Genomic DNA, 5,654 nt, shown 5'->3' on the forward strand with positions numbered 1-5,654 from the left:
ACACAATGTTCCCCAGTGACAGTGGCAGGTCTTCAAGCCCCAGTGTCTGGGTTGCCCCATATTTCTCAGTCCTGAGGGGTTCAGGGGCAATCAAGACCTGCAGGCACTGGCTGTGCCTGGAAAGCCCAGCCAGTGTCCCTATGTTGCTGCCAGCAAGCTGAGAGGGAAGAGTCAAGGCAGTGGTTGCTCAGAGAGGCCATCAGCTTCCTTTGGCAGGATCTAATCTCGTTTCCTTGTCAGTTCTGCTGCCAGTCCTGCTGCCCAGTTGGCTGTGCTGGAAAGGCCGGGAGTGTCCCTGGACAAAATGAGAGTGGCAGAGGTGCTCTTCCTAATGCTGAGGCAGTCACCCATCTGGACAGAGGAAGGTCTTGCACAAAATACTGCCCTGCACTGGCTCCTGCCTGTCACAGGCAAAGCAGCACGCACTCTCTGAGGCACTGGTCTTGCCTTCCCATATCCCCACAGAAGCCACAGCCCCCCTCCACAAATAGTGGCAGGGAACTCGCCAGCCATAGCAGATGGCAGTTCTTCCCTTGCTAATGAGCCGGCAGGTTTTAATTCCTACCTCCCATTAACACTCATTAGAGTGTCACTTGGCCATTCTTTTGCGTCTATCACATCTCTGCTTCTTCAGCTTCAAGATACTAACTAAAGGCTACTTCTGGGGTGGTCAGCATCCTCCCAGCCACCCTCAGAAGGCTGCTGCTTCACTGTCCACCAGACCCTGCTTTAAGAGGAGGGCTCTCAAGAGGAGGCGAGCACAGAGCAACACACCAGCAAACATGGGACAGATGGATAGAAAAAGTCTTAACCCCCAGCACATGTCTGGACTCAGGGTTTTCCTGTAGTGCCCCAAAATCCCACAGCCCCACTGTGGGCACAGAGTCTCTGGCTTATGCAGCCAGACCTACCACAGCTTTCTAGGGGACAGAAGTAGGTTACTTTCTGCCACGCATAGAAATGATGTGATGCATATTCATCAGTTACGGTTGTGCGCAGATTACAGCAGTCGCATAAATTGCAGGTTTAGGAATCATCAGCTGCACTCCATGACTTTTTCAGGGCTTCCTCCTTTGAAAAAGAGATGAAAATTGGAGTCATCTCATGAAAAATAAAGGTCAGTGCTTTAAGTGATGTCTTAGAAAAATTCTGTTTACTGTACATTTTTATATCCCTCAGGTGAACAATTCAGTGATCATAAGCCTCATTTTATTATTTAAAATTGTATTTATCAGCTATAATCACTGTCAATACATTTTTATTCTCAAAAATCAATTTACAAAAATATTCACAGATATGATGGAAACAAATTGAATTTGAAGCCCTGCCTCACAGGATCGATGCTAAGCAGGTCACTGTGTCTGTTTACAAAGGGAAAATATTCTTTCATGCAGCTGCCTTTGAGCATAGTAAAGCCCAGGGAGCTTAAAAGCTTTGAGAAGTGGAGCGGATTTGGGGATTGATGCTCTGCAATCACCCATGAAGGCAGGAACTGGGGGCAAAGCTGTCCCAGGGCATGCAGTTCTGCCCTCAATTCCCTGTTGAATGAGACTCTCCAAAGCCACTTGTCAGCAGCGTGGCCATGCCACAATCTCTCCCTTGTGGTCCTCCTTGCCAGCCTTGCCACGTAATGCTGGATCCTTCAGAAGTGTTGATGTGTGACAATGGCTTCACCCAGCAGTGTAACCATTCCCACGTGTCACCTGCCTGAGACACCTCACAAAACACAGTAACTGGGGCAGGCACAGCTGTGATAGTCCCCAAAACTACTTTAGTTCCTGTCAACCCCAGGGTACCAAGTTAATCTTTGGTGGAGGGGAACATGCTGCAGTGGTTCTAACTATCCACTCACCTGAAACTCTGTGGCCATAGTTGGAAAGAAAAAAGGAGTGAGAAAACAGTGATGTAAGCAGACTCTGTGTAATATAGACTCTGGGCAGTCAGCCCCTGGCAAATACTGATTTCTGCTGCGTGGTTCTTCACAGAATCCCAGCACTGTCAGCTGCACACTGCTATGGTCAGCCAAGCTGCTGACCACTTGTTTTTTCACACTTTCAACTACTGCTGAAGCAGTTTTCTAGCCTGAAAACAGTCCAGCAGATGAAGTATTAATGTCTTTAAGTTTGGGAGTGACCTCACAGCAGCTTAGAGCGACTGGAAACATTTCAGTATTCTCATGATTTCAGATATCTGTTACCAGAGGAAAACTAGACTTTTTGCAGAAGAGTTTTTCATTAATTTTTCATCCAAAATAGAAGTTACTACCCAAGTGTAAATCTCCTTGTTTCCCCAAAAGTGCCACGTGAACTATATGGGACTCTGTAAAGACCATCTATTTCCCAAGCAGGTGCTCCAAGTGGCTTGGCATAACATTATCGGTCCTATTATTGCTCCTGCAGTAACCCTTGTATCATTGTCTGTATTTTCATGTCTCACTGACCAGGAGAGGAAGGTGGGGGAGAGTTGCTGTTAGGAGCAATTCAATAATAGATTCTGCGATCCGCACACCCCCACCAATGCCCAGGAGCGGGGATAATAACTTCCCTCAATCTGCTGGACACTCTCCTCCTAATGTAGTTCAGGATGTGGTTTCCCTTTTTCACAAGAGTGCTCTCTTGGCTCATATTCAGCCTGGTGTCCACGATAACACACAGGTCCTTTCCATCACTGCTGCCACTCAGCGCTCAGCTTCCCCCCTGCTTGGGGCTTATTGCACCTCAGTGCTGCACTTCACATCCCCTTTGATGAGTTTCAGGGGCTTGATGGTCGCATTTATCTAATCACTCTGGACTGAGGCTGTGTCAGGTGTCAGCCACCCTCATCTGTCAGCACCTGAGACTTTACTAAAGGTTCATCTTGTGTGGGTGCCCCTGTTGCTGCTGGCAAGTCCTTTGTCAGCCCTCAGGTTCTTCATTCTGTATTGGTCACCTGCCAGCTGTTGAGGTGCCAGTGGTGACCCTCACAGTTCAGCACAGTTGTCCCTTGGGAAATCCCTGCTTGCCCTTTACATGCTCAGAAATGGCTTCTGATATGCTGTGGTCCATAATGTGTCTTACAGCAATTGCTGCTCCCCTTACTGATCCCCACTAAGTCACATCTCCCCTTTCCCCAGAGAATGCAGAGCCCTTTGACTCCTGCAGGAATAATCCCCACTACCAGACAGTCCTCCTTGTGCAACCACACTGAAATAGAAATCACAGAAAGTGGGGGGTCAGAGACCATGAGATGTCTCTGTGCACCCTTTTCTCTGGCTGAGCCCAGGCAATGTGTCCCAGAGAGACAGCAACGCCCTAAAATCTCCTGCAGGATGATCCACCTCCAGTACAGAATAAAGATTTCGGTGATCCAGCTGCGACATTTCCGCACAGGCTGGAGCTTTGCATCCCAACAGCAGCCTCAGCTAGTTTTATACAAAGACGTTAACGAAATTCAGGATATCTTGGTTTTGAAAGCACTGCATAATTGCAAGCTGTTATTGTCTGAAACCGCATTTGCAAGATGCAGTCTCAACAGCCAAGCAGCTTGGGGAAAAGAAACACTTGCTCAATGTGGGAGAAGCTCTTGCACAGGACATAGGCTCACAATACCCTTGCCAAGCATTCACAGGTCTTCAGCTGCCCAAGCACCATACTCTTCAAGCAGAAATCTGTGGGCAACATCCTATATGAACTGCCCCTAGCTCTTGCCCTAAGCTCAGAGGATTTTCTGTCCTATTCCTCTATATGCCATGTAGTATCCTTCATCACACCACCAGCATTAGGCAGCAAAGACAAGACTTTCTTGCAAAGGGGCGGGTCTACAAGCCTCTCACCCTGAATTGCAACACCCAGAAAGCTCTGGCAGGTGCACATTGTGACACCACTTAACAACACTGCTGAGACATTGCAGATTGTGCCTTTCCATGCAAGCACTTGTGACCCCTTCTGGACTCCTTCTTCTCATCTGCCTTGAAAAGCAGAGGACTAGGAAATGCTGAGTTTGATCAAGTATTGGCACATTTCAGACACACGATTCAATGACAGAATAGAACACCCCAAGAGGAGAATGGCTGGATTTTGTCTTTAGCTTTGTTGTTACATTTCATCTAAAAAGCTCAGCTACTTTGGGCACAATGATCCATCTGCTCAATCTCTGATCAATGGCTCTGCAAGGGTTCAAGTGACAAGATCAGCCTTTCCCTGTAGGACATCCCTCAATCAGGAGAGGTGGCCAGATGCACTTCCCCATTGCTGTCCTGACACAAGTAGAAAATTCATGCATCTCCCATCCCTCGATCACATTTTCACTCATCTAAACTTTGGAGGACTTGTTAGGTCATACAAAGTTTAGACTGTGCCTTCTTGATATCACTTGTCCCTGTGAGCCAGATTTTGCAATGAACTGGATTTTGTGGTGCCACAGACAGTCCTGTATGAAGTCTGGGAACAGACAGGCAACAGGTCTTTGGGGAAAAAAAGAGGGGAGCATCCATAGACTGACCTCCTATGGCTTTTACATGAGGGCAGGCGGGACTTTCTGAACTGCATGTCCCAGATCCTCCAGGATGCCTGAGGGATGTCAAATAATGCCATGGATACTACCAGTGTGCTTGTGTTCAATAGGACATCATCTTACAGGAGAGAGACTCTCTGCTAAATACAAACAGCTAAATACTCACACAGTGGCCAGCAACCCCTGTCCCTGGCCACCCCAGGGGAAGGTGGCAGGGCTGGTGGCCATGTACAGCTCTGTATGGTTTGGCAATACCGGTGTTAACTGGGCTCGGCTCTGGCCTGCAGGGAGGGCACACTTGCCTGCAGAGCTGTGCTTCCAGAGCACTCCTTGCAATTACATGCCCTGCCACAGTTATTAATATTTATTAGACTCAATTATTCATGGCCTCTTTAGGATCCTGTTGTTTAAGTCCAGCTTGAGATCTCCAGGCTAGCAATCACAAAAGTTGCTTTCCAGAGGAATTACAGTAAATCAAGCCTTTGGAGATGTTGCAGGCAGATGTAAAACTCACAGATAGAGCTGCCCAGGAAAGAGCCTCATGCCCAGTACTAAGATGCCCAAAAGTGCTTACACAGGAGCTCAAGGCCTCCTGGAGCTCCTTCTCACCACCACCTGCACAGAGGCCACACTGGACATCTCCTTCTGAATCTGAAGGGAAGAACAGCCTGGGAATAACAGCTTGGAGGCTTCTCCCTGTCAAAAGGACACCTAGTGAGGTTGGAGAACAAAGCATAATGTTCGTGGCAAAGCAGGCAACAGCCAGGAGGATTCAAACTGGCCTGGTGCCTGTGGCACCTCCTGGTGCTTGGTCAATAGTGGGAAAGCCCCAGGGGTGGGGCAGGATCCAGGGGTGTTACTCCAGGGTATCCTGCCCAGTAGGGACATCCCATGGCACAGGGCATCCCATTAAGACCTGCCAAATTTCTTCATCAAAGAATGGCTGGCAGCACACACATAGCCTTGAGAGGGAGGATTTTCCTTCCTGCCCTGTTAATGCCTTGATTTGCACTGTGGCAAGGTCTGGGTAAGCTCCAGTACCCAACACTGAGCACACCCACCCCAGAGGGTGTAGGGGAGGAGGCAGGGGATCTGCCCACACACCATCTCCAGCAGATGTGAGCTGCCAGGGCTGCACCCTGCCAGCAGAAAGCCATCTGGAC

The sequence above is a fragment of the Pithys albifrons genome, chromosome Z (assembly GCF_047495875.1).
Source record: "Pithys albifrons albifrons isolate INPA30051 chromosome Z, PitAlb_v1, whole genome shotgun sequence".
Taxonomy (NCBI): Eukaryota; Metazoa; Chordata; class Aves; order Passeriformes; family Thamnophilidae; genus Pithys; species Pithys albifrons.